This window comes from Nicotiana tabacum, chromosome 8 (genome assembly GCF_000715075.1).
Source record: "Nicotiana tabacum cultivar K326 chromosome 8, ASM71507v2, whole genome shotgun sequence".
In the NCBI taxonomy this organism is placed as follows: Eukaryota; Viridiplantae; Streptophyta; class Magnoliopsida; order Solanales; family Solanaceae; genus Nicotiana; species Nicotiana tabacum.
In genome coordinates, this window is record NC_134087.1 from 18,193,791 (window position 1) to 18,218,386 (window position 24,596).

Below are 24,596 nucleotides of genomic sequence, written 5' to 3' on the forward strand. Positions count from 1 at the left end.
TAATAAGTATTAAGTCTTTAACATGATAACATCCCAAAATAAGCAGTGAACAGTACAATTTGCGGAATTGAAACCAACACAGCCCGACATCGGGGTGTCACCAGTCATGAACATCTATCAATATACTACAAGTTTTAAGAGTCTACTCAAATTATTACAGAACACTAATAAGAGAAAAGAAATGAGATAGGGTGAGAAGCACGCGGTTGCGAACGCCGAGCAGCTACCTCGTGAACTCCGGAATCTGCTGGAAGCTCTCAACTCTTACCAGCAAGATCTGAAGCGCCTGAATCTGCACACGGGGTGTAATGATTAAAGTGAGTACTCCAACTCAGTGAGTAATAATAATAAATGCAGACTGAGTAATAAGAAACACGAAAAGGCACATCAACAGACCATAAAGAAGCAGTAAAAGCCAGTAAAAATAGTGAAATAGTGAAAGTGTGTGAAGTCACTTCAATTCAGTTTAACTTCTTGAAATGCCTCTTTAACAATTAATCAAGTAAATTACATGCAAACAAGAAAGAATAATCACATAAAGGATTGCCCCTCGGGCAATATCATAGAACAACACCATCCCCTCGGGCTACATCTCACATCACAATGGGTACCTACGCTCACTGGGGGTGTGCAGACTCCTAGAGGGGCCCCTTACGGCCCAAGCGCAATATTAAGTCATCTCGTGCCATAATCACTAGGCTCTCGGCCTCATATCAACAAGCCACCCCGTGGTGTACAAATCTTAGGCCCTCGACCTCATAATCATAATTAGTGTTTCCTCACAACATAGGCCCTCGGCCTTACTCAGTCAGAATCTCACAGCCACTCGGGCAACAGTAAAACATGATGCTCAGCCCAGAATATCATTTAAAATATCATTTAAGTGTTAAAACAGAGTAAACATGGCTGAGTTATGAAAACAGTTGAATATAACATGACTGAGTTCAAGTATAAAGTCAAAACAATGAGGAAATATCAGTAAAAATTCCCTAAGGGTTCAAATAGTTGGCACGATGCCCAAATATGGCATTCAGCTCAAAACATAATGATAACAAATAGTTGTCAATCAAATACGCGGTAAAACAATCATTCGGGATGGACTAAGTCACAATCCCCCAATAGTGCACGCTCCCACGCTCATCATCTAGTGTGTGTGTCACCTTAATATAGCACAACGATGTGCAATCCGAGATTTCATATGCTCATGACAACATTTACAATCATTACTCACCTCAATCGGGTCCAAACTCTAGCCCGCGATGCTTTTGCCCCTCGAATCGGCCTCAACTCGCATCAAATCTATCCAAAATCAGAATCACGATGTCAAAATATGCTAAGGGAACGAAGCCCATGCGAAAATAATCAATTTACAACATAAATCCCGAAATTACCAAAACCCGACCCCCGGTCTCACGTCTCGGAATTCGATAAAATTCACATCAATAGATTCCTTATCTCCCCACGAGTTCATACATATCAAAAGTATCAAAATCCGACAACAAATGGTCTCTCAAATCCTCAAGTCTATGTCTCCAATATCAAGCCCTACTTTACCCAATTTTTAACCCTTAAATTCCATGCTCAAATCCATGAAACAATACCACAAGAACGAGTTTTAGGTCCAAAATCCTTACCTCAATGAAATCCCCTTGAAATCCTTCTTCAAATTGCCCGAAAAGCTCCAAAAGTCGACTTAGAAATGGTGGAATAGCTCAAAAATCGCAAAGGAAATAATTTATATGTTTTGGCCCAGGCATTTCGCATCTGCGGCCCCTTCTACCGCTCCTACAGTACCGCTTTTGCGGTCCTTGAACCACTTCTGCGATTTTCACTTAAGTCACCAAAATTCACATCTGCGATGAGCAATCCTCACCTTCTCTATCGCAGGTGCGGTTGCTGTTCAAATCTCGCTTATGCGAGACCGCACATGCGGTCCCCTAGCCGCAAGTGCTGTTATGATAGCAATGGGAAACTTCAACTGCCACAACCAACTCCAAATCTTTCCGCCAACTATCCGAAATCACCCCGAGGCCCCCGGGACCTCAACCAAAAGCACAAACATATCGTATACCACCATCCAAACTTATACCAATCTTCAAAACACCTCAAACGACATCGAATTAACCAAAACACATCGGATTCAAGCCTAAGTTTCCAAAATCTTCTGAATTACGCTTTTGATAAAAATATACAAAACCTCGTCCGAATGACCTGAAATTTTGCACACAAATCCCAAATGACCCAACGGAACTACTGCAACTCCCGGAATTCCATTCCGACCCCTATATCAAAATCTCACCTATCAACCGGAAACCCCCAAAAATCCAATTTCGTCAATTCAAGCCTAAATCTACTTCGGACCTCGAAAACACATCCCGATCACGCTCCTAAGTCCCAAATCACTTCCCGAAGCTATCCGAACCATCGGAGCTCACATCCGAGCCCTCTAATACATAAGTCAACATCTGGTTATCTTTTCCAACTTAAGCTTACTCAAAAGAGACTAAGTGTCTCAAACCTTACCAAATCATTTCCGAACACGAGCCAACCAACCCGATCACATATAGAACCGATAAATAAAGCAATTAGAAGCACAAACGGGGGAAATGAAGCAGTAACTCATGAGACGACTGGTCGGGTCGTCACATCCTCTCCCTCTTAAACAAACGTTCGTCCTCGAACGAGTCAAGAAACATACCTGAAACCTCAAACGGGTGAGGATATCTACTTCGCATCTCCCACTCGGTCTCCCAGGTAGCCTCCTCCACGGGCCGACCTCTCCATTGCACTTTCACTGATGCTATATCCTTTAATGTCAACTTTCGAATCTGACAACCCAAAATAGTTACTGGCTCCACATCATACGTCAAATCACCATCCAACTAAACCGTGCTGAAATCCAGAACATAAGATGGATCCCCAATATACTTCCGGAGCATAGAAACATGAAATACCGGATGCACACTCGACAAGCTGGGTGGCAAAGCAAGTTCATAAGCCACCTCCCTAATCCTCCGAAGCACCTTAAAAGGCCCGATGAACCAAGGACTCAATTTACCCTTCTTCCCAAACCTCATAACACCCTTCATGGGTGAAACCTTCAATAGAACCTTCTCACCAACCATGTAGGACACATCCCGAACCTTTCTGTCAGCATAACTCTTTTGTCTCGACTGCGTTGTACGAATCCTCTTCTGAATTACCTACACCTTTTCTAAAGCATCCTGCACCAAGTCTGTCCCCAATAGCCTAGCCTTAACCGGCTCAAACCAACCAATTGGAGATCTACACTGCCTCCCATACAATCCTCATATGGAGCCATCTGAATACTCGACTGGTGGCTGATGTTATAAGCAAACTCTACAAGAGGTAGAAACTGATCCCATGACCCTCCGAAATTAATGACACAAGCATGCAACATATCTTCCAATATCTAAATAGTGAGCTCGGGCTGCCCGTCTGTCTGAGGGTGAAACGTTATGCTCAACTCAACCTGAGTACCCAACTCTCGCAGCACAGACCTCCAAAACTGCGATGTAAACTGAGTGCTCCTATCTGAAATGATGGAAACTGGGACACCATGCAAACGAACAAACTCCCGGATATAGATCTCTGCCAACCACTCTGAACAATAGGTAGTACACACAGGAATAAAGAGCGCGGACTTGGTCAGCCGATCCACAATCACCCAAATAGCATCGAACTTCTTCAAAATCCGTGGGAGCCCAACTACAAAGTCCATAGTGATTCGCTCCCACTTCCACTCTGGAATATCCATCTGCTGAAGCAAGCCACCCAGTCTCTGATGCTCATATTTCACCTGTTGACAATTGAGACACCGAGCTACAAATCCCATAATGTCCTTCTTCATTCTTCTCCACCAATAATGTTGTCTCATATCCTGATACATCTTCGCGGCACCCGGATGAATGGATGGCCCGAGCTATGGGCCTCCTCCAGAATCAACTCCCAAAGCCCAACTACATGGGGCACACATATCCGGCCCTGCATCCTCAACACTCCATCATCACCAATGGTCATATCTCTGGCATCATTGTGCTGAACTCTGTCCCTAAGGACAAGCAAATGAGGATCATCATACTGGCGCTCTCTGATGCGATCATATAAGGAAGACCGAGAAACCACACAAGCCAATACCTGACTGGGCTTCGAAATATCTAACCTCACGAACCGATTGGCCAACGCCTGAACATCAACTGCAAGTGGTCTCTCCCCAACTGGAACATATGCCAAATTCCCCATACTCACTGTCTTTCGGCTCAAAGCATCGGCCACCACATTGGCCTTCCCCAGATGATACAATATAGTGATATCATAATCCTTTAGCAACTTCAACCATCTCCGCTGCCTAAAATTGAGATCTTTCTGCTTGAACAAGTGCTGGAGGCTACGATGATCAGTAAACACCTCACAAGACACACCATACAAGTAATGCCTCCAAATCTTCAACGCTTGAACAATGGCAGCCAACTCCAAATCATGAACGGGGTAGTTCTTCTCATAGGGCTTCAACTGACGAGAAGCATAAGCAATAACTCTACCCTCCAACATCAATACACACTCAATACCAACTCTCAAAGCCTCACAATACACGGTATATGAACCTGAAGCTGATGGAAAAACTAACGCTAGAGCTGTGGTCAAGGCTGTCTTGAGCTTCTGGAAGCTCTCCTCACACTCATCCGACCATACAAATGAAGCACCTTTCTGGGTCAACTTGGTCAAGGGCGATGTGATAGATAAGAATCCCTGACTCTAAGGACAAGCAAATGAGGATCATCATACTGGCGCTCTCTGATCATATAAGGAAGACCGAGAAACCACACAAGCCAATACCCGACTAGGCTCCAAAATATCTAACCTCACGAACCGATTGGCCAACGCCTGAACATGAACTGCAAGTGGTCTCTCCCCAACTGGAACATATGCCAAATTCCCCATACTCACTGCCTTTTGGCTCAAAGCATCGGTCACCATATTGGCCTTCCCCAGATGATACAATATAGTGATATCATAATCCTTTAGCAACTCCAACCATCTCCACTACCTCAAATTGAGATCCTTCTGCTTGAACAAGTGCTGGAGGCTACGATGATCAGTAAACACCTCACAAGACACACCATACAAGTAATGCCTCCAAATCTTCAACGCTTGAACAATGGCAGCCAACTCCAAATCATGAACGGGGTAGTTCTTCTCATAGGGCTTCAACTAACGAGAAGCATAAGCAATAACTCTACTCTCCAACATCAATACATACCCAATACCAACTCTCAAAGCATCACAATACACGGTATATGAACCTGAAGCTGATGGAAAAACTAACGCTAGAGTTGTGGTCAAGGCTGTCTTGAGCTTCTGGAAGCTCTCCTCACACTCATCCGACCATACAAATAAAGCAACCTTCTGAGTCAACTTGGTCAAGGGCGATGCGATAGATGAGAATCCCTAAACAAACTGGCGATAATAACCTGCCAAACCAAGAAAACTGCAAATCTCTGTGGCTAAGGACGGTCTGGGCCAACTCTGAACCTCCTCTATCTTCTTCGGATCAACCTGAATACCCTCACTGGACACCACGTGCCCCAAGAAAGCCACTTAACTGAGCCAAAACTCACACTTGAAAAATTTCGCATAAAGATTCTCCTCCCTCAATCTCTGCAGCACAACTCTCAAATGCTCTGCGTGCTCCTCCTGACTACGTGAATATACCCGAATATCATCAATGAAGACTATGACAAACGAGTCGAGATAAGGCCAGAACACACTGTTCATCAAATGCATGAACGCTGCTGGGGCCTTGGTTAGCCCAAAAGACATAACCAAGAACTCATAATGATCATATCGGGTCCTGAAAGTTATCTTAAGAATATCTGAGTCTCTCATCTTCAAATGGTGATAACCTGAACAGAGAACAATCTTGGAGAACACTCTCGCTCCCTGAAGCTAGTCGAATAAATCATAAATGCAAGGCAAATGATACTTGTTCTTAATTGTTACTGTGTTCAATTACCTATAATCAATGCACATCCTCATAGTGCCATCCTTCTTCTTCACAAATAGAACCAGTGCACCCCAAGGTGACACACTAGGCCGAATGAACCCCTTATCAAGGAGTTCCTAAAGCTACTCCTTTAACTCTTTCAACTCCGCTGGTGCTATACGATACAATGGAATAGAAATGGGCTGAGTGCCTGGCACTAGGTCAATACCAAAATCAATATCCCTGTCCGGTGGCATGCCCGACAGGTCTGCAGGAAACACATCGGGAAAATCCCTCACAACTGGATTAGAATCAATATTAGGAGTCTCTACACCGACATCCCTCATAAAGGCTAGATACGAAAGACAATCCTTCCCAACCATACGCTGGGCCTTCAAGAATGAGATTACCCTACTGGGAACATAACCAGTCACACCTCGCCACTCAATCCGTAGCACACCCGGCATAGCCAATGTGACTGTCTTGGCATGACAGTCCAGAATAACACGACATGGAGATAGCCAATCCATTTCCAAAATAACATCGAAATCCACCATACTCAATAATAAAAGATCCACTCGGGCCTCCATACCCCCAATAGTCACCACACACAACCGCTACACACGGTCTATAACAACAGTATCGCCCACTGGGGTAGATACATAAATAGGTGAAACAAGAGAGTCACGGGGCATACCCAAATAACGAGCAAAGTATGATGACACATAAGAAAAGATGGAACCGGGATCAAATAATATAAAGGCATCTTTGTGGAAGACTGAAACAATACCTGTAATAACAGTGTCGGAAGCAATATCATCAGGTCTATCTGGAAGTGCATAGAAACGGGCCTGACCGCCACCTGATCGACCTCCACCCCTAGCTGGCTAGGCAGGTGGTGGTGAAGTAACTGGCGCTGAAGACGATGGCTGACTCCTCCGCTGAGATGAAGCCGCAAGACGACGAGGACACTACCTCCATATATGACCCATCTCTCCACACTCATAGCAATTCCTCAGTGCTGGAGAAGGGGACTGAACGGAACCCCTAGCACCGGAATGACTAGATGATGCACCTGGCATAGAAGAGCCCTGAACCGATGGAGCACGGGACAAACTCTGAGCTAGAAGGGAACTAAGTGATGACTGACCCTGATGAGAACTGTGTGAACCATGACCCGATGACGCCCCACAATAATCTGGGCGAGCTGGCTTAGCATGCCTGAATGGACGGCCTCTATTGTGTTGAAACTAACCTCTCGAAGGAGCACCACTATAACTACCAGATCCTCGAGGCCTCTTGGCCTCACTCTCCTCTCGCTCCTGGCAACGTACTGACTCAATCTCACGAGCAATGCCTACAACCTTCTCAAAAGTAGCACCAGTCACCCTCTCCCTAGTCATGAGAATATGAAGCTGATAAGTGAGGCCATCCACAAACCTCCTAATCCTCTCTCTATCTATCAGAACCAACCAAACAGCATGACAAGCTAACTCTGAGAACCTCATCTCATACTGCATCACAGTCATCTCTCTTTGACGCAACCACTCAAACTGCCTGCGCAACTCCTCTCTGTGAGACTGCGGCACATACTTCTCCAAAAAGAGAACGGAGAACTGTTGCCAGGTAAGGGGTGCTGCACCAACAGGCCTATGCCTCTCAAAAGTCTCCCACCAAGTGAAAGCAGCTCCAGAAAACTGATAAGTAGTGAAAGCGACCCCGCTGGTCTCCAGAATACCCGTTGTACGAAGCATCCTCTAATACTTATACAAGAAACCCTGGGCATCCTTGCCCTCTACACCACTAAAAGTCGGAGGTTGAAGTCTACCAAACCTCTCCAACCTGCTCTGCTCGTCCTCTGGCATGGAAGGAACTACATATTCCTGAGCAGCTGCGACCGGATGGGCGAGATGTGCCCCCGGTGTCTGAAGTCCCTACACAACCTGCTCAGGTGTGCGAGCGGCGGGATTCTGAGTGCCTCCTCTGTAGTAACTGAAACTGCCTAAGCTAGTCCAGTGCATACCGATAAAATCTGAGCCAAGGCCTCCTGAAGACCCGGAATCACAATGGGCACAACTGGTGCCTGAGCTGGTGCTGCTGGAGCGTCCACAGATGGGACCTGATCCTGAAATGGGGCGGTTGGTGGATCTGCAGGTGCTGCCTTAACTGTTGTGCGGGCCACACCCCTGCCCCTATCGCGACCACAACCGCGTCCTCGGCCTCTAGTGTCCACAGCTGGTGGTACAGGTGGTCGTCCTGACCGGTAGCGTGTGTCCTCACCATCTGTGAGAGAATAGAATAACATAAGTTTAGTACTCGGATCAACAGATTCGCACACAAGAATTTCAAGAATATGATGTTTTTTCTAAAGGTTTTGGAGCTTATCGAGGATAAATACAGACATCTCTGTATCGATCCGCGAGACCCTACTAAACCTGCTCATGACTCGTGAGACCTATGTAACCTAGGCTCTTATACCAACTTGTCACGACCCTAAACCCGGACCCGGTCGTGATGGTGCCTCTCGTAAAGACAAGGCCAGTCGACACATTTACACTTCATTTTAAGCAGTTAAAATAATAAGTATTAAATCTTTAACATGATAAAATCCCAAAATAAGCAGTGAACAGTACAATTTGCGGAATTAAAACCAACACAGCCCGACATCGGGGTGTCACCAGTCATGAGCATCTATCAATATACTACTAGTCTAAAGAGTCTACTCAAATTATTACAGAACACTAATAAGAGAAAAAAATGAGATAGGGGGAGAATCATTGGGCTGTGAATGCCGAGCAGCTATTTCGTGAACTCCAGAATCTGCTGGAAGCTCTTAACTCTCACCAGCAGGACCTGAAGCGCCTGAATCTGCACACGGGGTGCAGGGAGTAAAGTAAGTACTCCAACTTAGTGAGTAATAATAATAAATACAGACTGAGTAATAAGAAACCACGTAAAGGCACATCAACAAACTATAAAGAAGCAGTAAAAGCCATTAAAAATAGTGAAACAGTGAAAGTGTGTGAAGTCACTTTAATTCAGCGTAACTTCTTGAAATGCCTTTTTAATAATTAAGCAAGTAAATGACAGGCAAATAGGAAAGAAGAAACACATAAAGGATTGCCCCTCGGGCACAATGTCAACAAACTCCGCCCCTCAGGAAATATCATAGAACAACACCAGCCCCTCGGGCTACATCTCACATCACAATGGATACCCGCGCTCACTGGGGGTGTGCAGACTCTTGGAGGGGCCCCTTACGGCCCAAGTGCAATATCAAGCCATCTCGTGCCATCATCACTAGGCTCTCAGCTTCATATCAACAAGCCACCTCGTGGCGTACAAAGTGCATACTGTCATAAAGATGATTGTTGTTGTTATAGGCAAAATGTTGTTATAGAGAGGTAAAATGTAACATAAAAAATCGGTTCCGAGAAAAATTAGACTTTTATAGTGAATGACTATTATATATGGATGCTATTATAGAGAGGTTTGATTGTGTGTGTGTGTATATATACATACATATATATATATATATATATATATATATATATATATATATATATATATATATTATTTGTTATAATTTTTGTAAGCGGCTAAAAATATATTTTTAAAAAATATGAATCTGGCCGATAGATTCTTTTATAGGAATATATACACAAAAGGTAATTAATTTTTTTTTTTACAAAATATATATAACTTTGGTCAAAATTTATAATTTATCTACAACTTGAATACAATTTTTTTAATACAAGAATTCGGTCAAAACTATGATTTACATATAATTTATGCACAATTTGTATATAATTATGCTAGTTGTATATATCTTGTGTGCCGTCTCTACACCCGTCATACAAAATATATAGAATTGATTTATGTATTATTTTTCTTCGAGTTTAATCTAAGATTTTAACGAAAATCACCTCGAATCTTTATCAATTTTTTTTTAAAATTGATATATAAACTCTAAAGGATATTTCCAATCATTTTCAGCAACTCCCAATTCAATCAAATAATAATTTCGCAAAATTCGATTTTCAAATTTAAAGTTTCAAAACTTAATGGTTGTCAATGAAGAAATTATCATCTAGGTAGGCGTACTGATATTGATAACTGACATATTTAGGCGGCCAACGGCTTATCAGAGAAGTTAAAAACAGTTAATTTAGCAGAATTAGTACCTATGCCCACATTGCTGAAGCTCTAATAGCCAAGTGTTATGTGTAACGATCCGATTGGTCGTTTTGTTTTCTAGAACCTCGTTCTCTTAAATAAGACTTCCCGTACTTGCTATAACTGAATTATAACTTGTGGGGATGGTTGGTTCGGGATTTGGAAGAGTTTGGGATGAAATCGGAACACTTGGTTCCTTAAGGTTGGCTTAAAAGGTCAAGTTTGTATTCGGTCAACGTTTTGAGTAAACGACCTCGAAATCCGGATTTGAAGGTTTCAACAAGTTTGTATGATGATTTCGGACTTGGACGTATGTCCGGATCGGGTTTTAGATGACCCGGGAGCGTTTTGATGCCTAATAGTGAAAGTTGATTCCTTAAGGATTTTGAAGTTCTAAAATATTTGGTTTGGAGCGGATTTTTGTGTTATCGAGGTCCGAACGGAGTTCCGAGACCAGGAGTGGTTTTGTATTGTCATATAAGACTTGCACGCGAAATTTGGTGTCAATCCGAATAGTATATTTGTGTCGTCGCATTGGATGTGAATTGAAGAACTTGAAGTTCATAGATTTGATTTAATGGATTTTATGGGGTGATTCTTATATTTAGCGTTGTTTTGGGCGTTCCGAGGGTTCGAGCGAGTCCATTTTATGATTTCAAACTTGTTAGTACGTTTGGGCGGGGCCCCGGGGCCCCCGAGCGTCAATCGGGCAAGGCTTGAGTTGAGTTAGAAAAAAAAATGGAAAGAGCTAAAGCTACAGGTTGTTGTCATAACTATACCTGTGGTTGGCTAGCTGCAGGTGCGAGACCGCAGGAGCGATCAACCCTTCGAAGGTGCGGCCCTAGGGGAGGAGCCCAGGAACCGCAGATGCGGCTCCTTTTCCGCAGAAGCGGAACTGCAAAATCGTCCCAGACCGCAGATGCGACCCCAGTTAGCCCAAGCAAGTCCGCAGATGTGGACACTTCCTCACAGAAGCGAGACCGTAGGTGCGGTCCCCTAACCGCAGGTGCGGAAATCACAGAAGGCAGTGCCTTCATTTAATACGGGAAATGTGTCATTTTTGACACATTTCATTCAATTCTTGGGCGATTTGGGAGCTTTCAAAGAAGGGATCTCGGCCTAGCATTGGGAGGTAAGTAATTTCTACATAATGTGAGTTTAGTACATAGTTTAGGGGTAGATTACACCTTGTAAAATTAGTAAAAATTGTGGGTTTAGAGTAAAATCTAGGGTTTAGATAAAAACAAGATTTTACCACGAAATTTGTTATGGAATGAAGTAAAAATCATATATTCTTGATCCTTAGGTTATGGGTAATAACTTTCTTCAAAAAAATTTGGAATCTCGGCATGTAGGCCCGGGGATGAATTTTAGGAGCTTTGCATTTAGGGTTGGGAAATTACTCTAATAGCTAGAATATGAACTTTTGAGCCTGTATTGACTAGTACTTATTCCGTTTGATTAGTTTTGGATCGTTCGGCTCCGAATTGAGGGTTTTGAGCACGTTCTTGGGTTTGGAAGTAAGCTTTGGAGCCAGGTGAGTCTCCTTTCTAACCTTGTAAGAGGGAAATAAACCCCTAGGTAAATTAAATAAATGTTTGTGACTATCTGTGGGGGGGCTACGTACTTATGTGGTGACAAGAGTCTGTACGTAGCTACTATTATGTTAATTATCCGGGTAGTTTATGACTCGTATCATGCTATACATGCAAATGCCTATATTTTTGCTTGCTACTGAGATCGCTTAGAACATGCTAGAAATTGTAAATAATTATAAACAAATGTACGCACTTACTTGAGAACTTGTATGAATTTATTTGATTATAAATGAGCAATGTGGGCTTACTTGATAAAAATTGCTATTTGTGGATCGGGCTGATCGCCTCGGTAGAAATAGATGCATCTACGGTTCTCACCGTTCGACCCTCTGGTAGTGCACAGTTATTTTTATGTTGGACCGGACCGTACGACCTCGACATAATGTACGAATGTTATCTATGTGAAATTTTCTCAAGATTTACTCTGTTTAGATGCTTTGAAGTGCAAATTATTATATGACATGACTGAAATTGATATATCGTTTTCTCCTTGATTATGAGATTGTTATTATATTCATGCTAACCATTCTTAGTTTAAGCCTTATATATTATTGATATCGACCTTAATACGTGTCAAGTCGACCCCTCGCCACTACTTCTTCGAGGTTAGACTGGATACTTGCTGGGTACATATTGTTTATGTACTCATATTATGCTTATGTACTTAACTGTACAGGATCTGAGGTAGGTGCATCTAGTTACCCCTACAACGCGCGTTCTTGATTCTTGATCGAGATCTCATGGTGACCTGCCCCTCCTGAGCCGATCAGCAGCATATCGGAGCTCACTTCTTTTGTTGTTGTTATGTACTGTCTATTCTGTTTCAGGCAGTAGGATAGTGGTATTTTGTATATTCTACTAGTTGCCCTAACACTTGTGATACTAGTTCCTGGCACACGCTATAAACTATCATTTTGGGGTTGCATTTCTATTGTTATGAAACTGTTGATTATCGATTGATTAAAATATAAGTGGAGTAAATGTTGGAAATGTTTGAATAAAAAAAAATGAAAACTCACTAGTAGTTAGTGTTGGCTCGCCTATCCATGGTGTTGGGCTCCATCACGACCTGAAATGGAATTTGGGTCGTGACACTATGGTTTCTCACAAGGATTTGGAGACCAATACAAAAATAAAATTTGAAGCTTTGATGAAGCTTTCATGTAACTAATTACACATCCCCAGAATAACTGGAATTTGGATTGTTTTTTTTTTTAATTGTGATGACCCAAAAGGTCATCTCGTGTTTTAGAACCCAATTCGGGGTTCTGAGATTTTCAAAATCTCATTTTCTTTCTTCTCGATTTGCGTGCACCGTCCGAACGCATTATCGAAAGGCTTTTATGTGAAATTTGAAAAAAAAAATAAGTTTTGTCTTTAAAAGTGATTTAAGGTTCCTTCGGTCAATATTTTGAGTAAACAGACCCATGGGACCGTTGTAAAATATGGGACTTGGACGTATGCCCGGAATAATATTTAAACCTTATCTATGAAATTTAATGAAAAACGGAAGTGATTTGACGCGATTCAGACCTTTGGATAAGAAAATAGGAAGTTTGAAAATATCTTGAAAATTTCATGTGTTTTGGTATTGAATTCATAGTTCTAGGTGTTATTTTGGCGATTTGATTGCACAAGCGAGTTCGTATGATGTTTTAAGACTTGTGTGCATGTTTGGTTTGGAGTCCCGAGGGCTCGGGTGAGTTTTGGATAGGCTACAAAATGATTTTGGACTTAGGAAAATGTTGTTGGTATGCTTCAGCTGTTGCAGGCCCCTGATCTCGCAATTGTGAGATCAGGCATCATAATTGCGAGTCCTGTAGGGTCCGCTTTTGTGAGCCTTCCTTCACAAATGCGACTAGAAGGCTAGGTCAGCAGAGTTTGCAAACGCGAACAAATCTTCGCAAATGCGAAGTAGTCAGGGATGAGGGATCATCGCAAATGCGACCAAAGGTTCGCAATTGCGACAGTAGCAGAAAATGCGGTAGGTTCGCATTTTCTACGCATGTCTCGCATTTGCGAAGCTCAGGTTGCAAATACGACATCTGCAACTGTGCAAAAAGAGACTTAGACAGGATTTTTGATTCACTTCTCAAATTTCAAACCCTAAACTTCAAGAGGCGATTTTCCAAAGACCAATTCTTCCCCAAATCATAGGTAAATGATTCTTAACTCAAAATTCTTTTAATCTTATCTCATCTTTTACAAGATTTCATCACAAAATTTAGGATTTTTCATGGTGGAATTGGCTGTTCTTGGGTAGAATTTAATGATGGGTTTTCAATATCTTTGCCTTATGCTTCTTATGTTTTGATGGTCTAACAAACTTATTGTTAAGAACCAGATAGAGAACCTGACTCACTTGGTACACATCTTTAATGAACAAAGTCCAGTCTGATCTCCAGCAAATGAACTACTACAAAGAGGAACATAACAGGGACCTGATCCCTTGGTGTTCTCTGACAGAAGTACGAGTCAACAACAGTTGGAACACAAATGCAGAAAGTGACTATCTGCAACGGTACACGCGACAGTGCAGCAGACCATGCGACAATCACTTCTCATTGGGAAGAAGCGTGTATCAAGAATTGACATCACCATTGTGATGTCTTTTGTAGTATAACAACCTGGTGCAAGTCACAATATATTTACTTGAGAATTTAGTGATATTCTCTCAAGCAAAAAAGCGTTCATCCAGCATTGAAGTCACAAGTGTTTCAAGAACAAGAAGGCAACTCCACTAAAGGATCTGTTTCACAATGAGTCTATGTTTATCCGTAGTTAAGTTGTAATCTTGTTATTTGTTCTTCATTGTAACTCCTATCTTGCTTTCTTAGAAGTTGTGTTTTAGGAAACCCAAAAATCACAAACCCTCTAAGTTTGTGTTGTGACTAGAGTTAGTCATAAGTTAAAGTCTTTTTAACTAGAGAGTGACAAAGTGGCTTGTGGTAAGAGTATCACAAGTTAGTTAAGTTGAAGTCTTTGTAATAGAGTCATTACAAAGTGGCTTGTAATAGTGAGATTACAAGTTAGTGAAGTTGAAAGTCTACAGGAGCAGGTCGTGGTTTTTCTCCCCTTTAGTAGGATTTTTCCACATAAAAATCTTGTGTCTCTTTTACTTACTACTTCATAAGTGTTCTCAGTAGAAACTCATAGAGGATCAGGTGCTCTATAGTTTGGTGGACTCATACAAACTAACAATTGGTATCAGGGGAGGTTCTTTCTAAAAGGTTAACACCTAGAAAGGATCTCAATGGCAGCTCCACCCAACTTTGAGGAAGGATAAGCAACGTACAGACCTCCTAGATTCAATGGTCAGTACTACGGCTGGTGGAAGACTCGTATGCATGATTTTATAATGGCCGAAGATTCAGAACTATGGGGTATCATTTGTGATGGTCCACATATTCCTATGAAGAAGCTTGGAGAAACTGGACCAATGGTGCCGAAAGACAGAAAGGAGTACAGTGATAATGACAGAAAATCCGTAGAAAAGAACTATCGCGCCAAGAAAATCTTGGTATGTGGTATAGGACCTGATGAGTACAACAGAGTCTCAGCTTGTGATTCTGCCAAAGAAATATGGGAAGCATTGCAAACCGCACACGAAGGAACTACTCAGGTTAAACAACCCAAGATTGAATGCTCACCACCAAGTATGAGCTCTTCAGGACGAAGGATGATGAGTCTATATAGGATATGCACACTGGAGCACATCCATCATAAATGAGCTTCATTCACTTGGAGATGTTATTCCCAAAAACAAGCTTGTTAGGAAAATTCTCAGTGTTCTACCTGGTTCTTGGGAGAGTAAGTTAAATTCCACCACTGAATCTAAAGATCTACAAACTCTAACCATGGATGAACTGATTGGAAATCTGAAGACATACGAGATGAAAAGAAAGAAAGACAGTGAAAGGAGAGAGCCAAAGAAGGAAAAGAACCTGGTACTCAAGGCTGAAAATAGTGACTCAAGTGAAGAAGATAGTGATATGGCCTATCTTACTAAAAGGTTTCAAAAAATGGTTCGAAGGAATGGTGGTATACAAAAGAGGGGCAGTTCAAGTAAGGCAAGGAACAATGATCTATGTCACAGGTGCGAAAAGCCAGAGCATTTCATCAAAGACTGTTCACTTCTAAAACATGAGCAATACAAACAAAACCCTGACAAAGAAGCAAAAAGGAACTCGGTTCCAGATAAACGATTCAGTTGAAAAAGTACAAATGACAATATTGTGAAACAGGCTCTTGCTGCTTGGGGAGACTCCTCCAGTGAATTAGAAAGGGAACCAGATGCAAAAAACAACTCCATGATGGAAGTGGAAACTGAAGCAACAAAATATGACTCACTGTTCGCACTGATGGCTGAGTCTGACGATGATGAAAATGATGAGGTAAATTTCAGGGATGTTCAAAAAAAACTGAAATCCTACTCTTCTAATAAGTTAAGATCATTAACAAATGTTCTAATTGATACATATTATAGCCTTGATAGTGATAAGGCAATCCCGACCATAAAACTAGGAGAAGATGAACAATCTAGAGATGATCCGGTGGTCTGTGTAATAGACCTAAATGAGACTATAGCTAATCTTGAAAAGGAAAAGGAAGTTTTGAATGAAAAATTAAATAGTGTAGAAAATAAGAGAGATGACCTTATGGTAGTGGTAGTTGATTTGAAGGAACCCATAGAAGGTCTTAGCAATGAAAAACACACTCTAGAAGAGAAAATTATAGCTACTGAGCAAGAAAGGGATGAGTTTTTGGTAATAATCACTGACCTAGAGGAAACCATAGAGGAACTCAATTTAGAACATAGGAATGTGAGTCTTGGAAAAGGGAAGGAAGTAGCTAGTGAGACACACATCAAGCTTGAGAAGGAATTAATTGATGTGAAAACTAGTCTATGTGGTGAACTTGAGAAAAATAGGCAACTTCAAGCTGAATTGGAGAAAGTAAAAATTGAACTTGAGAAATCTCTGAAGTGGACCTAGTCCTCAGATGCTGTCACTGCCATGTACTTCAACAATAGTGGAAACAGGCAATGAATCATGTTCCAAAAGGAGAAAACTCCCTACAACCCTCACAGCAAGTAAGTCACTATTCCTGATAACTGGCTGTGTACCCACTGTGGGAACAATGGGCACTTCAAAGAAAACGGCCAGGCCAGGGTTCAATCTATTCAGGAAAACAAAGTGTTTACTAAAAAAGTGACTACTAAAGAGGGATAAGGTATCGCTCGCAAGAAACAAATATTGCCTGCATGGACTAGAAAAGCTCTCATCCATCCCTTTTCTCATAACAAGCGACCCAAACTAGTCTAAAGAGGGACCAGGTATCGCTCGCAAGAAACAAATATTGCCTGCATGGACTAGAAAAGCCCTCATCCATCCCTTTTCTCATAACAAGAGACCCAAACTAGTTTGGATTCCTAAATCTAACCCATGATTTATATGTGTAGGGAACAGTGAGAAGAAGTGACTGCAATGGTTCACAAACAGTGGATACTAAAAACACCATGGACTGTCTCTCACTGAAAGCCCTACAGAAAAGAGAATGTATCTTGTATATGTATAATAAAAAAAGGAAAAAGAAAAGGGGGGGTACAGTCTCAGTGTTGAAAAGATGGAAAGTCTGTGTCAGACTTAATTGAGAACGTGTGCCATGAGAGCTGCCTGAAGCACAGTCTCTTGAGTGTGTCTCAAATCTGTGTTAAAAGGAGCAAAATGGAGTTCTTATAAAAAATGCACATAGTTACCAATCTAGTAATTGGTGAAGTGGCTGTAGTCGCCAAAAGAACAAGAACATCTACTTTGCTGACCTTAAATCCCTACAAACTGGTGATATGAGCTGATTAAAGGCTATTGATAATGATGCTAAACCTTGGCATAAATTATTGGAACACTCAAGGCTCTCACTTCATAATGAACTGACTTAGAAGAACCTGGTTCGTGGGCTGCAAAATTCAAGATCCACCTGGACACTGCTTGTTAGAGGAACGGAAGATACTTTTGAAGTATGTGTGACACTTGTCAGGAAGATCTAAGTGAAGACGAAACTGAAGGAAACATGTATCAGATCTGACCACATGATAGAATATGTCAATGACAAGATTTGATGGGTCTAGTAATGGAAATGGGATCACTCACAATTCCTCAGCACCAAGGACTCCACAGCTAAATGGTGTTGTTGAAATGAAGAACAGAAATCTGGAAGAAATGGACAATGCTCATCAATAGAGGAATTGCCAAGGAATTATGGGTAGAAGCAACATACACTGCTTACTACTTGGCAAACCGTTACTATGATCAGGTCCATCCTAAAATCCCCAAGAGCTGCTCAACAAAAAACAATCAAAGATAACTCTTCTAAGAATCTTTGGATGCAAATGTTATGATCTCAACAAAAGAAAGAACCAACTTGGGAAGTCTAATACAAAAAAACTGGTGAAGAAATCTCTCTGAGATCTTCCCCGTAAAGCAAAAGTCTATCAAGTCTGCAACAAAAGAGCACAATATGTGGAAGAAAATGGTCATGAGCTATTTAACTAGACTCCTTCTAACAATGAAGGAAAGAGTAACGATCAAGATAATGAACTACTTTCTGTCCTTGGGAAATATCTGATGTTTCAAATGGGAAAGCTGATATGATGAGTCAGATGAAGGAGACACGTGAAGACAATGCAACATTCTCTTCCACTTATCAAAAGGAACATGGTACTTCAATTACTACCACTGAAGCTGAAGAAACAATTGGAGATGTAGTGCAAGGTACTCCACAAGTAGCAGAACAAGTAGTGCAGGGAAATCCACTCAATTTACCCAGTTCCTCCACTCGTCAAACTTCAGTCCCCATTTGGAAACACAAAAGATCCCATCCACTCGATAACATAATCACCTCTCTTGATTCTGAATTTAAACTAGATCAAAAGCCAAAAAAATAAAAAAATTCCCTATTACTTTTTGTATTTCTATCACAGATAGTACCCAAAATCAAATCCCAAGGAATCTCACTTGAAGGCTGCCAAAAGAATTTTGAGATACCTTAAGGAAACACAGGACCCGGTCCTGTATTACCCTTCAGGTGACAACTTTAAATTTCATTGGGTATGCTGATGCTAACTATGCAAGTTACCTTGTGGACAGGAAAAACACTTTTGGAATGGCCACTTTCTATGATCATGTCTCATGTCTTGGTGCACAAGGCAGCAAACTCAGTGGTCCCTGAAATGGCTAAAGCATAATATGTACTGATTGGGTACCTCCTCTATATGGCAACACCAGTACACTCAACTTGGACAAGAAACCAGTTCAACACAAAAAGACCAAACACATTGATGTGCGGCATCATTCTTTAAAGGAAAATGTGGAGAAAGGGTTGATATGTATGAAGTTCTGCAGCAGAGAAGACTAAATTCCAGATATCTTCACCAAAGTCTTGAGTAGGGAACTCTCTGAAAGAAACATGATGAAGCTGGGGGGGTATTGAAGCCAAATTGAGAACCTGATTCTCCATCAGTTGGCTATGAAAATTACCTTCAGGTAAAACGAGCTAAAGTGTTTTCTATCCAAGCCTAACTCACATCGATACCATTGCAGGTAAACACTCATGACGATCATAGAAACTAAAGGTGCAATTATGAATTGCAAAAGAAGAGCTGCTAAAGTCGTTTTCAAAAAATGTTCGGGCATCAGGTTCTTGTACCACAGGTTAGTAGTAATGTGTTGTTTCGCATGCTTTCTCAAAAAGGGTTAACAAAATAAATTCAACTGCCACATCATCCAACTTTTCAAAATCTGCATGTCATGTCTTGTCCTTCAAATCCCTTCATCCCTTCTGCACGATAACATTTTCCCATAAACCTACCGCCATTTTTAGGATTGTCCAGAACCCATTTCTCTCTCTTCTTATCATTAGCCCTTCTTCCCAAAACACTCCTTTTCTCTCTCATAGCAAGTCATGAACCTTCATCTCTTTTGTATCTCTGTGATCCTCTCTTCATCTCTTTGTCACTCAACTTCCCTATCAAATCCTCCTATAATGGCAATCGAACGATCGCTTCCTTCTCCCACCATCAACACCACTCTTACTTCCTTATTATCCTTAAAGTCATCTCCATAAATTTACTCTCCCACTCCTTCCAATACTATTGCACCCACACATGTTTCCTCCTCATTTCCTATTGTTTTTCCTTTTCTGTCAAATTGTCTCCTTTACATGTGTTGAAAACCCCATGTCTCCTAATTCCTCTGATCTCACCAAAGAACACTCAAAAAGGGTTACCTCTCAGGTTTCAGAGGTCTCTGATGATGATCCCTGATCAGTATCTGAACTCCTCCCTTTTGGATTCAGTGGCTCTCACAGAGTCACCAGAAAAGGAAGCATCACACAATATCATGGCTATCGCTGCTAAAAGCCTGTTGAATGAAAGAACCTATCTCTTGTCTGAGTATTAGAGGAAGAAACTCCATTCCTAGGTAATGAAAAAACCATGGTACTCTTCGAGTCTCTAATCCATGAAACTGTCCCAGAAAAACCTGCTGGAGGACCTGATTATCGTCCAGATAAATCCACTCCTAAGCCTCTTGATTACCCTAAGTCATTAGAATGCTTTTCCAAGTCACCCTGTATCAAGTTGCAACAGAGAGAGAGGTTCGAGTCTACATTGCAGAAATGTAGGAGGAGTGTCGAGACAAGGAAGAAGAGGTTGATGAGTCAAAGAGAATTTGTTACTGATAAGAACATTCCAGTAGGTAAGGTTGACAAAGATGCTCTAAAGGAACCATGTTCTTAGTATAACAATCTATAAAAGCCCAGAAGTATGTGGATGAATCTTCCAATGAAGCTATTGAGAAACAATGTGGAGCATCCGTGAAGTCAGCAATAAGTCTAAGAAGAGTCTAGTTAAGCAAGCTATGTCTGAAGACGATATTGTGTGGTTGGTAAGCCAGAAAGGGAAGTCTGTTGAAGGATCTAGAAAAAGAAAATAGGAAGCTGTCCCACCCTTTTTTTTTAAAAAACTCACTAACCCTCTTAAAAATATAAAAAGATTTGTAAAGCTCAAAAGGATTTTTAATTAAAAAGTGACAAAATTATGTCCAAAAGAAAATAACTCAGGGTTGCCACCTGACATTTGTTTCGTGTGCCAGGTCACCATTTTTAAAAATAATTTTCCTTTTAAAACACTTTGGACTCCAAATTATGCCTGCACCAGAGATTTGGATAAGGGGGTTCATTTGACTCGGGGAGAAGGTGTTAGGCACTCCCCAAGTCTAGAAACTAGTACGGTTGCATAATTGATCTAGCCGACTTTTAAAATATCCAAGTTGGGCTAAAATTACGGAAAAGTAAAATAAACACACACGAGGCTCGAGGTCATTCCCACCTAATAAAAAAATAAAAATAAAAATAAAAATACTACGAGTTCTACAATCGATCTCCAAGTACAAATACTTCAGGGCATACCCCAGAATAAAATATATACAAATCCTTCGGGGTATTCCCCGGATAAATTTAACTAAGGGAACGACCTCTCGCCTCGAAACCAACAAAAATCCTAAGGGTTGTCTAACCAAATGTGGTCGGCCTAAGCATGCTCCTAGCGGACAATGCTATTAAATAAACAAATGAAAGAAAACTAAATAAGGTAGAAGAAAATTCTAAATCATGCTCATTCCTTTCTCAACTTCTCATTTTATTATTAGACCAAGCCCGATAACTAAAGCATGGAGACAAAATCAATTGCTACTGGGCTTCGGCTTCTCCCCATTCCCGCGGCCCAATATCATTCGGGATAGTCCAAAGTAAGATACAAATCACACAAATGAACATCAAATAACTAAAACAAGGAAACAATGGAGAGATAACAGTAAATGATCAAAATAAAAGAAGGTGAATCAGCAATATGATATGAGCCATGACCTCCACAAATTATTCCTACTCCTTAGCGTAAAGAACCTAACTCATAATTTTCCAATTAAATCCATATTCCTAATTCCACTTTACTGTTAATCTCACTCACATAGACCCTACGCAAGAATCACTAACACAGATTCTCCTCTTCCCTTGTTCTATTTCATCCACAAAATATTAACTCTCTCATCGAATGCTAACATTTAATATCTGAAGCAAACAAAGATATGTCTAACAAAATCATATTGCCCATATGTGAGATCACCAAGCAACCCTTGTTACCAACATATTTTTTCTTTTCTGAAAAAAGAAATTCCATTAAACATGACCTCTCCAATCAATTTGTGAAAATTTTAACAGACTCCTCTAAGACTTGGGGTAATACAAATGTGATCAAATACTGATGAGAAGGGAAGCAAGAATAAACCTCAACCGATGCATATTTTTATCAACCATTCCATTTGTTTTCAAAACACAACTTGAAACTTTGGCTTTTCAGATTTTTGTTTTTTTAAAAAAGAATTCATTATTCAAGCGCAAGGGACAGTGAACAAAACTGAATCATGAAAAAGCACACACAGTTCCACCTCTTTTATCACTAGAACACATGGAGATCAACACAAACTAATGAGCATAATGAATATTAATAGTAAGAAATAATGACAGCGAATTAAAGCATGAGTCATGAATTTCAACTGAGGGCACCTGAAAAATAAGCAGGAGATTGACACAGTCGGAAATGAACTTAACAATTCAACTAAGATTCACATTAGGAACCAGAGAAAACCATATCGAGCAAATCAAAACTCCAACAGAAGCTTCAACATATTCAATGGGAAATCTCAAATAGAGTTGTTGACAACTTGCATTTAAACCCAACAAAAAGATTAAATAAACTCATGGGGGCTGCGAGAAATCGAGTCAGCCAATTCAACTCCAACAATTCAATTATGGCTAGAATGTTTCAATGACCCATGTTGTTTATACTCGAAAAATCGAAAAGAGTCAGATAAAGAGTCGTGAGAAAACGCATCAACAATTATTCAACTAATGAGTTTATTTAACAAGCATATGATGTTAATCTTATGGTTTAACTTTATGGAGGAACTAGCTGCATATTAACCAAGTATATCTCATTTTAAACCAAACAGATTCAAGGAAAGCTAAAACTCTAACGAACAATATAGTCTAAACCAATCACAACGTCATACGGCAAGCAAATAACTGCAAGATTGCGCACAACCCGACACTATACTATCAGACTACCGTGAACCTGCTTATATCAACATTCTATTAAAACTAAAATTCTCCAATCCCAGACTCCTATCATACTGTTGATCACACCACAAAAAAAAGAAAAGTATAGAAATGAACCTGGATGCAAAACACTTTCGATTGAACGCGTTTGAAAGCAATTACAAGTTAACTTTCCGATGAAGTTTTGAAATGAAGAAGTGACACAGCAGCAGGTAAACAGGAATCGAACCAACAACCAAAACTCGAACGGCAAACTCGATTTCGGCTCAATCAATCTCCATGTTGAAACAGCAAAATCGAAAAGTGTGGAATCCAAAATTGGAGGAAGAAAGCCGAAAATAAAAGAACAACTGAACTAAATATTTTTTTTTGTTTTCTGATTTTTGAAATGAAAAAACAGAACTCTAACCAAAAGATTCTAACTATTTTTGATTGTATTACTCTTTTTTAACGAAAAATGGAAAAATGAGAAGAATCACCTCAAGAACCCTCGAACCCTCTTTTTTTCTTTCTGTCCGAAAATCCCTCTATATATAGGGATCCTAGAAGCTTCATCTTGCTTCCTCTCCAAGAAATTCGATCTCCAAAAACCTGAAAAAGAAAAATCCTCCACAAATCATTGAATTTTATCCCTTATGATGGCAATAAAGGACAGATGGAGGGAGTAGATCAGGTGTAACTCGATCCTACGCCTCCCATTTTCCATTCTTGCCTAAAAAAAAGATAAAATCAAAATGGAGAAGGGGAGAAAACACGTAAAATCAAATACTAATGATGAGGGGAGACCATGAGGGGACCAAGAGGCGAGTTGGGTGAGTGACTCGGCTGGTTTGGACGAGTTTTGGTGAGGTTGAGGTGGCAGAGAGTTTGGATGAGAGGGAGGATGTGGAGCGGCTGGTCTTTAGGTTTAGGGTTTGGGGAAGATTAAATTTATATATTATGGGAGTTGGAGGGTGTGGGCCGTCTGATTTTAGGAGATGGATGGCTGGGATTTAGGGAATGTTGGGGTGGGTCATGGGTTGAAAGCGGACGGGTCAGCGGGTTAGGGTTGGCGGGGTGGGCTGTTGAATTGGGGAAGTTTGGGCCCAGAAATCTTATAAAATTGGGCCAAAAACAAGCTAAAAATCAATTTTCTTTTTAAAGTAATATAAAACACTTATAAAAGATATAAAATAACTCTTAGTTGATTTTAATAACCTATTAATATTAAAATAAACTAAAAATTAAAACTGAAACTACTTTTGGTATTTCCAAAGATTATATAAAAGTAAAATAAAATAGGTTAAAATAATAATAATAATAATAATAATAATAATAATAATAATATTTTCGTAAAAATACCTAATATAGATGAAATTATCTTTGTATTTTTCAATTTTTGTGCCTTTAAAAATAGAATTAAATTTAATAATAATGTAAAATCCTATAGAAATAAACTCAAATAAATATCCTAAAAATACTAGGATTATTAAAGGTAATTCCAATGCGTGGGTCAAAAATTATATGTCTACAGAAACTATAGGGGAACCTGGTTCTCTGAAGACCATACCCAGTGATACTGGTCTTTGGCAGGAGAGATTAAGAACTCAGAAAGTCTTGTGGGGTCGTACATTTGATCCAGCGATTTCAGAGATGGCTGGTATGAGGCA

The 24,596-nt window shown here is 40.5% G+C and overlaps 1 long non-coding RNA gene across 4 annotated transcripts; it reads right to left on the reverse strand.

Annotated features, from left to right (window-relative positions):
- LOC142162647 (uncharacterized) lies at window positions 1-23,870 on the reverse strand. 4 transcript variants are annotated; one of them, XR_012693892.1, is made up of 4 exons: window positions 23,734-23,870; window positions 23,427-23,538; window positions 6,795-8,872; window positions 1-292 (listed from the first exon to the last, which is right to left on the reverse strand). It is a non-coding gene; the product is annotated as an uncharacterized LOC142162647 (long non-coding RNA). The 4 variants fall into 4 exon arrangements; XR_012693890.1 differs by having other exon boundaries at window positions 23,065-23,538; window positions 23,734-23,867; XR_012693891.1 differs by having other exon boundaries at window positions 23,427-23,870.
- Between the last annotated feature and the right edge of the window lie 726 nt (window positions 23,871-24,596).